The sequence below is a fragment of the Lithobates pipiens genome, unplaced genomic scaffold (assembly GCF_037356315.1).
Source record: "Lithobates pipiens isolate NorthernLeopardFrog02 unplaced genomic scaffold, aLitPip1_a1.2 Scaffold_16, whole genome shotgun sequence".
NCBI lineage: Eukaryota > Metazoa > Chordata > Amphibia > Anura > Ranidae > Lithobates > Lithobates pipiens.
This window is the reverse complement of record NW_027507748.1, coordinates 612707683-612720051: the sequence shown is the minus strand read 5'-3', so window position 1 is coordinate 612720051 and position 12369 is coordinate 612707683.

The window sequence follows — 12369 nt, the reverse complement described above, 5'->3', positions numbered from 1 at the left end:
TTTCAAATATCTCCCCTTTCTCTATTTGGAGCCCCTAAAATCTCCGGATTCAGTGGGCAGGTCTGTTATCTGGCGCTTGGTGGGCAGGGTCATGATGGCATCCGACTTCCCGCTCACCTCTAGACGCCCCTTGGCCAGAGTGTGCACAGGAGAGGCAGAGCACATTCTGGGTAAAAGCAGAGCGCGCTCACAGCCACCTGTGACTTCTGCACACATGGATGTTCAGTGACAGTCGGGGATGATCAGTGCAGCGGGGACAGCTGTGAGCACCGATCACCCTGCATGGCTTTTCATCATCTGTTTCTCCTCTCCCTCCCACTACTTTCACCTGAAAAGCCATGCAGGGTCCCCACCACACTGATCATTCCTGACTGTCCTCCGTGTCTTCATCCTCATCCAGCGCCCGTGTTCTCCTCCTCCACCCCTTCTTCTTCTCTGGTCCCCCTCTGTGCCCTCATCCTCCCCTCCTTGTCCCCCACAGCCAGCTTCCCTCCTCTCCCGCAGCCTGGGGGAATTCTGTCAGGAGAAAGGGGCCGGTTTGTCATTTACCGGCCCCTTTCTTTTCTGAATGAGACATAGCAAGTGTTTGTTACCGATCACTCCTGTGTCCTGTGATAACTAAGCGTGTGTGTGTAACCAGTTTATGAATGGAGAGGAGCCTCTGTCTCCTCTTCATTCACCATACTGACACCGACCGCTGCCCTACTAACACCGTCCACTGCCCCATCCCCCCACCCCCTTTCCCAAAAGCACTGAAAAAATATTTAAAAAATAAAACCCCACCCCCTCATCATCGTGAAAATAAATAGCACAAAAATAAAATTGTAAAAAATAATTTAAAACTAAAATTGTAAAAAAATAAATAAAAAATTCTGACACTGTCCATGGATCTACTAACACCATCCACTGGTTCCAAAAAACATTTTGAAGAAAAAAAAAAAGACTAAAAAATTTAATTGTAAAATAAAAATAAACTACTGACACTGTCCACTGTCCTACTGACACCATCCTGCACCTACTACCCACCGCTGTACACTCCGCATTCCTCACTTGCACATACCACCCACCTCCATACACTCCACAATCCTCTCCTGCACATACTGCCCACCTTTATACACTCCACACCCCTCTCCTGCATATACTACCCACCGCCGTCATATCTGCACTGTACATCCCCTATTTAACATTACCACATTCTGCGCTATTTAAGTCATCTCAGATTGTATTAAACCACACCCCTTTAAGTCAACGCCCAATATTTTACCAAAATTGTAGCATCCTCTAGTAGTGTAGGTGCTAGAGTGAGAGTTGTTAGTGTAGGTAAATTTAGGCTGGCAGCCAGGCCTGGTTGTTTTGTTTGATCTGGGCTTGGTGTGACAGGGTAGAAGCTTGGTGACTCACAGGCAGCATCACCAAGACCTCCCTCTTTTTTTCCAGAGCTCTCTAGAAGGTTATGGAAAGAGAGGAGGAGAGGGGATGTGGAGCCCTGAACAATCCCCAAATTGGAATTGGCAGGCTACAGACCACCTCAAATACCCAGGGTCAGCCCAGTTTGGGAGAAGTTGTCGGGTGGATGGAGTACTAAGGCTTTCGGGGGCCTTGGAGGGAGCTCTCCAGTCTGGGGGGGGCTGACCTTGGGCCTAAGCTCGGGTGTGGACAGGGCTCCAAGAAAACTTGAAGGTGTTCTGGACAGGAGGCATGGGGGAGCAAGAGAGGACAGCAGGAGAGAGTACGGCCGGGAAAGTCTCCAGAGGAAGCATCGGTTGCAGCCAAGAGGGCTGGTGAGTGACATGGACAGTTGGGAGGACTGCAGAGGCACACCTGAAAGGATTGGGAGAATGCAGTCCGAGATGGGTGCAGAACCAGAGGAGAGGACTGTGGTGTCGTGGGCAGTGGAGTCAGGCAGCTGCAGCCAGGAGGGCTGGCAGGACCTTAAGAGGGCTGACTGGGATCAGTAGCCGCATGTGGGACAGCTAACACCAGAATTTACTATTTTCTTTTTGCTACACCTTTGGGGCCCACCGTTCCTGTCTGTGAAGGGCATTTGCTTTAGTTACTCAGAAGAGTTCCAATGTTTGATCACCTGGGTATCTCATGAGTCCCCATCCCAGAGGCGGCTCTAGGCTTTGTGAGGCCTTAGGCAAACCTTAGACATGAGGCCCCACTAACTCCCATAATGGGTAAAAAATAATCAAGCGATAAAAATTAACTGTATAAACTGCATCTATCAAGAGCCTTAAATCCTATGAACTATGAATTTACAGTTTCTAGAACTTTCTCTAACCAATTCTTTAATGAAATATATATACTACATATATATATTATATTATAAATGTATGTATATTACATGCACAAAAATATAGATAACATTTGTGTAGCTGCTACTAGCAATTTGTTTAAGGTATAACAAAAGTCAAAACCATATTTCTCCATTTACATGAAGGTCAGGTTAATATAAACCAACACAGAGTTCCCCCTTACATCAGAGTGTGCAAGATCCCCCCTTAAAGTGCAAGGGGAAATTGGATGTAAGGGGGAATGTTGCAGACTTTGGTGTAAGGGGGACCTCTGATGTAAGGAGGGGGTCTGATGACATGATCACCTTATATCAGAGTTACCCTTTATGTCATTGTCCACAGAGTTCCAACTTGCATTTAAAATGGAAACTCTGATGTGGGGAGGACTCTGGTCACCATAGGCAAAAATGTGTAGCTGCACTGCTCTAAATACTCCCACCCAGCTGTGTTTAGTGACTAATGTTACTGCAACATACAAACCATCACCATAATTGATAAAGTAAATACTTTTTCAAATAATTCATCAAGGTATGAAAAAATATAAATGAATAAAGAAAAAATAAATAAATATTATACAAAACTCATAAATGCTCTTAAAAAATTATTAAATGATAAAGGTGAAAAAATGAATATTCCACAAATTAATAAATAATTAGTGAATGAATATAAATTAATCAAATTAATAAATAATACTAATATATGGCAGTGATCAAACAAAGTGAAAAAGTAACTTAAATAAAACACTTGTACAAACAAAGAGTGACAAAGTGCCCAAAGCCCGAAGTGAAATAGTCCACTTAAAAGTCCTTTCATGTCAATACAACGTGCAATCCTCCTTTACCAACACACTGTGCTGATCACCAGTAAAAATGCACGCTTACCAGAAGGAAGCATGTAAGGACTCACAACTTATGTCACAGTCTACCAGATAGATCACAGATTCGCCACCAACGATGACTGGAGCTTCTCCCGGAAAAACTTTCAAGTACGCAGACAACTCATAAAATATAAATGAAAAAAACTTCCCATAGTGTAAAACTGGCAAGCAACTTTATTCGTAGTAAAAGCACAAAGCACGTTTCGTCATAGGTGACGTTGTCTGGGGTGACGTGCGTCTGGTGGCTTAAACGACTAAGTTACTACGAATAAAGTTGCTTGCCAGTTTTACACTATGGGAAGTTTTTTCATTTATATTTTATGAGTTATCTGCGTACTAGTTTTTCTGGGAGAAGCTCCAGTCATAGTTGGTGGTGAATCTGTGATCCATTAAGTAAATTTTTCACTTTGATCACTGCCATATTAATCTGATTAATTTATATTCATTCACTATCTAATTATTGATTAATTTGTGGAATATTCATTTTTTCACCTTTATCATTTAATCATTTTTTAGGAGCATTTATGAGTTTTGTATAATATTTATTTATTTATTCAGTATTTATTTATTTATATTTTTTCATACGTTGATGAATTATTTGAAAAAGTATTTACTTTATCAATTATGGTGATGTTTGTATGTTACAGTAACAATAGTCACTAAACACAGCTGGGTGGGAGTATTTAGATAGCGCAGCTACACATTTCTGCGTATTGATATTTTGGTGTGTATCACATCTTAGTAACTGCAGCTTCAGAAATTTAGGGGATTTTATATTTTTTTCACATTTTTTAGATTAAAAGCGCAGTTTTTTTTCCACTTTTCTGTCTGGTCACCATAGAGCAGTGGTCATCAACCCTGTCCTCAGGGCCCACTAACAAGCCAGATTTGCAAGATAACTGAAATCCATCACAGGTGATATAATTTGCTGCTCAGTGATTGCAGTATTCTAGTCTGCATCTCCCCAAGATAATACATAAAACCTGGCCTGTTAATGGGCCCTGAGGACAAGGTTGATGACCACTGCCATAGAGCACCTTCCGCAGAGTGAATGCACTAAGGTAAGGCTTACTGATATAACAGGGAACCTTTATATAAGTGCCTCCTTACCTTACTGTATTCACTGCCCCCTACATTAGCAATTACCCTTTAGACTGGCCTTGCTACACTGTTACTGACCACCACTCAGGTGCACTGTGCAGGGCTCAGTTAGATGGTCCTCTCTGGGCTCCAGCTTGATGACTCTCATTTCATCCTATATTATACTACGAGACTGTGAGGACATGATAAAAGAGATGGTCAGAGACTGCAGACATGATACAGGAGATGGTCAGAGACTGCAGATATGAAACAGGAGATGGTCAGAGACTGCAGACATGATACAGGAGATGGTCAGGGACTGCAGACATGCCACAGGAGATGGTCAGAGACTGTAGACAAACTACAGGAGATGGTCAGAGACTGCATGAATGATACAAGAGGTGGTTAGAGACTGCAGACATATTACAAGAGATGGTTAGAGACTGCAGACATACTACAAAAGATGGTCAGAGACTGCAGACATACAACAGGAGATGGTCAGAGACTGCAAACATGATACAAGAGATGGTCAGAGACTGCATACATGATACAAGAAATGGTCAGAGAGTGTACATGATACAGGAGATGGTCAGAGACTGCAGACATGACACAGAAGATGGTCAGAGACAGCATACACGATAAAAGAAATGGTCAGAGGCTACAGACATACTACAGAATATGGTCAGAGACTGCAGACATACTACAGGAGATGGTCAGAGACTGCATACATGATACAGGAGATGATCAGAGATTGCAGACATGATACAGGAGATGGTCAGAGACCCAATACATGATACAAGAGATGGTCAGAGACTGCATACATGATACAAGAGATGGTCAGAGAGTGTGCATACATGATACAGGAGATGGTCAGAGATTGTGCATACATGATACAGGAGATGGTCAGAGACTGCATAAATGATATAGGAGATGGCCAGAGACTGCATACATGATACAAGAGATGGTCAGAGGCTGCATACATGATACAAGAGATGGTCAGAGACTGCATAAATGATACAAGAGATGGTCAGAGACTGCATACATGATACAAGAGATGGTCAGAGAGTGTGTGGAGATGGTAAGAGACTGCATAAATACCACAGGAGATGGTCAGAGACTGCATACCTGATACAGGACATGGCCAGAGGCTGCATACATGATACAGGAGATGGTCAGAAACTGCAGACATGATACAAGAGATGGTCAGTGGCTGCATACATTATACAAGAGATGGTCAGAGACTGCATACATGATACAAGAGATGGTCAGAGAGTGTGCGGACATGGTACAGGAGATGGCCAGAGACTGTAGACATACTACAGGAGATGGTCAGAGACTGTAGACATGATATAGGAGATGGTCAGAGACTGCAGACATGATACAGGAGATGGTCAGAGACTGCAGACATGATACAGGAGATGGTCAGAGACTGCAGACATGATACAGGAAATGGTCACAGGCTGCATACATGATACAAGAGATGGTCAGAGACTGTAGACATGATATAGGAGATGGTCAGAGACTGCAGACATGGTAGAGGAGCTGGCCAGAGACTGCAGACATACTACAGGAGATGGTCAGAGACTGCATACATGATACAATAGATGGTCAGAGACTGCGGAGATACTACAGGGGATGGTCAAAGACTGCGGACATACTACATGAGATGGTGAGAGACTGCATACATGGTGATTTAGTACCTCAAAAGGTGGGATTTTAAAGGCAATATCAACAAAAATGTCATGTATATATAGAAAAATAATGAATTTATTAATACAAAAATGATTAAAAAATATACAGTTATATGATTGTACAAACAGTTTATACAATAAAGTATGCGGTTGATGCACATGTAAAGGGTCAAAGAGCGGCTTTTCCAACACGTTTTGAATAGTGCATACAATTTCTTCCTCAAGGAAGCCACTCTCTGGAAAAGAAAAAATCCAATAAATATCATGTCAGTGAAACAGGTGTGCCAGCAATCGAGTCTGTCCCAAAGACTCAATATAAAAAAGCAGAAGAGGGATTGCTGCACAAACAAAAGTAAATTTATTGAAAAAATTTACATCACATCAGATATAATTCAGGTATTCAGGTGACGTTTCGGGCTAAGCATGATATCGCCCTTCCTCATGACCACATACCTGCAATAAAAATTCTAACCTACTTTACATATAAAGGCTTATAGCTCACATCTATCATTAATCAGTTAATTACATTCAGCTGGAATCAATCTCCACAAACCACCCCTTGTATCTCTCATACATCATTTTTATATCTATGGGTATATCTGAACAATAGCTAAAAAATGGGACAAAAGGACGCCTTCCCTTGATGATATTATTCGTCTTGCCCTATGATGAACAGTAGCGGTTCTTCAGCCATTTCTATTTCCAATTTGTACCTCCTACTTCATGTGCGGCCGCAGAACTGTTCATCAATAGAGTAGAGTCTGATATCAAATTGTTTTTGAATGATCACACTAAGAGAGACCATATACAATCCAATCTCAATCGAGAGGAGATTGATGCATTGTCTATGCTTTCAAATAGGAAGGAGATTGTAATAAAACCGGCCGACAAAGGCGGATCAATAGTGGTGATGGATACTTCTCAGTATGAAAGGGAGATTTTTAGACAACTTAATGATGTTAGAACTTATAGACGATTGGACAGTAATCCAACTTTACAGGTTTCTAATAAAATAAAAAAGGTAGTAAAACATGCAGTACAGACAGGTATCATAGATAATAATACGCAGACATTTCTCGTTTCAGAATTTCCTATGACTCCTATATTTTATGTACTGCCCAAAATCCATAAGGATTTTAAAAATTCTCCTGGACGTCCCATCATCTCTAGTATAAACTCTATTACCACACCATTAGCTAAATATGGAGACAAGTGTTTATCTCCTCTGGTCTCCAATACCGCTCTTATATTCGTGATACTATGGATTTTTTAGAAAAGGTAGAGAAGTTGAATATACCCCCAGGAGCTGTATTAGTCACCTGGGATGTAGCCAATTTGTATATAGCTATTCCACATGAGCTAGGAATTGAAGCAAGCAAAAGCCTTCTAAAACAATCGGGACTTTATAGTTCTACTCAAATAGAATTTATTTTAAAACATTTGCGGCTTGTATTGGTAGAGAATTTTTTTCTGTTCAAGGATACATACTATTTACAATTGGCAGGCACGGCGATGGGTTCTAATGTCGCCCCCCATATGCCAATGCATTTATGGATATGCTGGAAAATGCATTTGTTTATCATTGTAAACTGTTTGAAGATGATTGTCTGGCATATTTTAGATTTATTGATGACGCCTTTAGCATATTGGTGGGCGACATTGAATCGCTATGGTTATTCAATGAATATCTCAACTGTTTGGTTCCTGGTCTGAAATTTAACATGTCGGTTGCAAGTGAAAATGTTCCTTTTCTGGACACTTTATTATCTGTTCAGGAAGGGAGGATTGTTAGCGATATTTATCGCAAACCCACAGACTGCAATCAATTACTACACTATTCTAGTTTTCACCCTCCAGGTGTATTTAAATCCATTCCAAGAAGTCAGTTAAAAAGAGTTGCTAGGATCACTGATAAATCTAGCTTTAAGGAGGACAGACTGAGTGAGATGGAGGCGAGACTACGACAGCGGGGTTATCCTGGTAATACAGTACATTTTGAACGTACTAATTTAGAAACAAAAAAATAAAAAAATTCCTGTCCTAGGCTCCCTTTCGTCTCTCAGTTTCATCCCTTCTCTAATAAAGTTAATAATATTATTAAAAAACACCGGTCCATATTAAGCAAAAGTTATCCTTCTGTCCCTGAGTTTCGTTTCGCCCCTTTACCTTCATACCATAAGGGTAGGACCATATACAATCGATTGGTAAGATCTGATCAGTATAGGGCACCCACTTCATGGGTTACTTTTTTAGGACCTCCTAATTATGGTTCATTTCCTTGCTTGTCATGTATTCAGTGTTCTAGCATGATTAAAGGGAAGTCCTTTAACCACCTCAATACAGGACACTTAAACCCCCTTCCTTCCCAGACCAATTTTCAGCTTTCAGTGCTCTCTTACTTTGAATGACAATTACTCAGTCATGCTACACTGTAACCAAATGAATTTTTTATCATTTTGTTCACACAAATAGAGCTTTCTTTTGGTGGTATTTATTCACCACTTCATTTATTATTTTTTGTAATATAAGCGAAAAAAGAGCGAATTTTTTGAAAAAAAAAACAAAATTTTCTACTTTCTCTTTTAAAAGAAACCAAAAAAATCTAATTTTGGCGAAAATTTAGGCCAAAATGTATTCTACTACATGTCTTTGGTAAAAAAAATCCTGATAAGTGTATGATCATTGGTTTGTGTGAAAGTTATAGAGCCTACAAGCCATGCTATGCATAATTGAAAATGTATCAATCCTAATGCACTGATGGCCTATCTCAGTTCTTGAGGCCCTAAAATGTCAGGACAGTACAATAACCCCCCAAATGACCCCTTTTTGGAAAGAAGACAGTCTGCGGTAATTGGTAAGATGCGTAGTGAATTTTTTGAAGTTGCAATTTTTTCCCCACAATGCTTTGGAAAATTAAGAAATATATATATATTTTTTTTTTCACGAAATTATCATATTTACAAGTTATTTCTCACACATGGTGCAGGCATAATTGCAATTACACCCCAAAATACATTCTGCTATTCGTCCTGAGTATGGAGATACCCCATGTGTCAGACTTTTCCACAGCCTGGCCACATACAGAGGCCCAACATCCATGTAGCACCATCAGGCGTTCTAAAGGCATAAATTAACACATTTCAACACATGAAACACATTTCATTTCCTGATTACCTATTACATTTTTGAAGGCCCTGGAGCACCAGGACAATGGAATTACCCACAAAGTGACCCCATTTTGGAAAGAAAACAACCCAATGTATATTCTGTGAGGCATAATGAGTCTTTTGAACATATAATTTCTTTCCACAAGTTTTTGGAAAACGTGGAAAGAAAATGAAAACCTATTTTTTTTTCACAAAGTTGTCAATTTAGAAGATCTTTCTAACACATAACATGTACATAGCCAAAATGACACCCCAAAATTCATTCTGCTACTCGTCCTGAGTATGGCGATACCCCATGTGTCAGACTTTTCCACAGCCTAGCAACATACAGAGGCCCAACATCCATATAGCACCATCAGGCGTTCTAAAGGCATAAATTACACATTTCATTTCCTGAGTACCTATTACATTTTTGAAGGCCCTGGAGCACCAGGACAATGGAATTACCCACAAAGTGACCCCATTTTGGAAAGAAAACAACCTAATGTATATTCTATGAGGCATAATGAGTCTTTTGAACATGTAATTTCTTTCCACAATTTTTGGGAAAATGTGGAAGAAAATAAAAACCTATTTTTTTTTCACAAAGTTGTCAATTTAGAAGATCTTTCTAACACATAACATGTACATAGCCAAAATGACACCCCAAAATACATTCTGCTACTCGTCCTGAGTATGGCGATACCCCATGTGTCAGACTTTTCCACAGCCTGGCCGCATACAGAAGCCCAACATACAAGTACCACCTTCAGGCTTCTAACATATAGCATGTACACACCAAGAATTACACACCAAAATACATTCTGCTGAGCAAAGGGTAAAAAAAAGGCTCACCTGTGGTTTTAGCAGACAGGGACACCGTTCCAGAGCAGTCAAAGCATTTTCTAGACAGCCAAAGGAAATGTCCAGGAATTGTCCAGGCAGCAGACAGATATGGAAAATTATGAACATGGTTCAGTACAGTCCAAGGTTTAGCAGGCAGTTCAGGCATAGGCATGTCCAGTTCAGGTGGCAGGCACAGGCATGGCCAGTTTAGGTGGCAGGCAAAGGCAGGGCCAGTTCAGATGGCAGCAGGCGGCACTTTGTACATTGGGCCTTGGTCAGGTAAGACCCAAGGACAGGGGTAGAGGCTTCTTCCCACCCAAATCTCTACGAAGCCTCCGAGTCTCCAGACCCTAATCCGAGAAAACGAAAAACCTGGAGAAAAAGGTTTTCTCCACTCGGAAAACTTTTTCTGGAGCCCCTCACATGTGAGACCCCTGTGCTGTACAGTGGCAGGGCAAATGATCAGTTCAGGAGGCAGGCAAAAAGCAAGGTCATTTAACAGGCCGAGGTCAATTCACGTTGAAGGCAGAAATATGTTTGGCAGAGGCATAGTCATTTAACAGTCCGGGTGATACACAGAAATGGCAGAAAGTGGATACTGGAAAGAAATCATCTTCACTTTACTAATAGTTTAGTGAAGTATGATAGCTTCGATAGTAAGTTCCAATGCAGAGGCCTGGCTGGGAGGGACAGTCTGGACAGTAGTATCGGGTGTCACGGCGAATTCCTCTACTTGTACACACACGGCATTTTTTTGGGGGTTTGCGACCTGTTTGGGTAGGAGGGAGGATGTCGGGAAAGTGCCTTTCATGGAGTCTGGCTACTGCATCAGACCGAATTAGTTGAGTGGGTTGGCCATGGGGATAGACAAGGGCTGTGATGACATCTTCTTGGTATCTTAGATAGGTCAGGGAACTTTGGGTGCTCTTAGAAAAAATAATATAAGAATTGAACATGGCCAATTGCATCAAATAAACGGCGACTTTCTTGTACCAAAACCGTGATCTCCTGGTGGCCAAGTAGGGCTGCATCATCTGGTCATTCATATCCACCCCCCCCATGTATAAGTTATACTCGTGGATACATTTTGGCTTCTGGATGGGGCCTTTTCTTCTTTGCAGTTCCACCAAGGTGTCATTGTGTATTGTGGAAAGGATGTAGACATCTCTTTTTTTATCTCTCCACTTCACCGCTAGTACCTCGTCAGTCCGCATACTGGCCATTTCACCCTGTTTTAATTTCTTGGTGACCAATATCTGTGGGAAACCTTTGCGGTTGGTCCGTGCTGTCCCACAGGCCACAGTCTGCTTTAGGTATAGATGGCGGAAAAGTGGGAGACTTGTGTAGAAATTGTCTACATATAGGTGGGAACCTTTCCCAAGCAATGGTTGGATCAGCTGCCAGACAATTTTGCCACTTGTTCCCATGTAGGTAGGGCATCCAGGGGGGTTTAGCTGTCTGTCTTTTCCCTCATAAATTATGAAGTCATATGTGTAACCCGTGGCCCTGTCACACGCCTTATAAAATTTTACCCCACGTCTGGCTCTTTTACTGGGCATGTATTGTTGTATTGCAAGTCGCCCAGTGAAGTGTAATAGGGATTCATCCACACAAATATTTTTATCAGGGGTAAACATCTGTTTGAAACTGGCGGAAAAAAAATTCATTAGGGGCCGAATTTTGAATAATTTATCATAACTGGGATGATTTCGAGGGAGGCATTGGGCATTGTTATTGAAATGTAAAAATCTCATGATCATCTCATAACGGTTTCTGGGCATAATTGATGAATAGACCGGCATGTGGTGGATAGGTTGGGTAGACCAGTAGGAATGGACTTCATTTTCTTTTGTTAGCCCCATGTTGAGGGTTAGGCCAAGGAAAATTTTAAATTCTTCCACGGTGAGGGGTTTCCAAAAAAAAAAGGACGGGCATAGGAGGAACTGGGATTGTTGGCTATATGTTGGCTGGCATATAGATTACATTGCTCCACAATGTCAGTTAGGAGATCATTGGTAAAAAATAAATGAAAATAATAAAGTGGGGTTACATTTTCCATCTGTATCTGAGGGCCTGGCTGGGATGTAAAAAGGGGAATAACAGGTTCTACTGACGTATCGGGCAGCCATGTTGGATACAGCAGAACATCTGGAAGGCTAGTATGGGCACTGCCTCGTTGATGGGATGCTCCGTTGCTAGTATCTGGCCTATCTTCAAGGAAGGTTGCAGAACTGCTGGTGGATGCCTGCCTACCCCGGAGTGCTGCGCTGCTGGTGGATGCCTGCATATCATCCTGGAGTGGTGCGCTGCTGTTTGATGTCTGCGCCTGCTCATTTCTCCTGTTTCTCCTTGTTAGGATTCTATCTTCCTCGGTTTCCATCTCGGAGCCACTGCTTTCCACTGGCTCATAATCGCTATCCGAGTCTGACGGA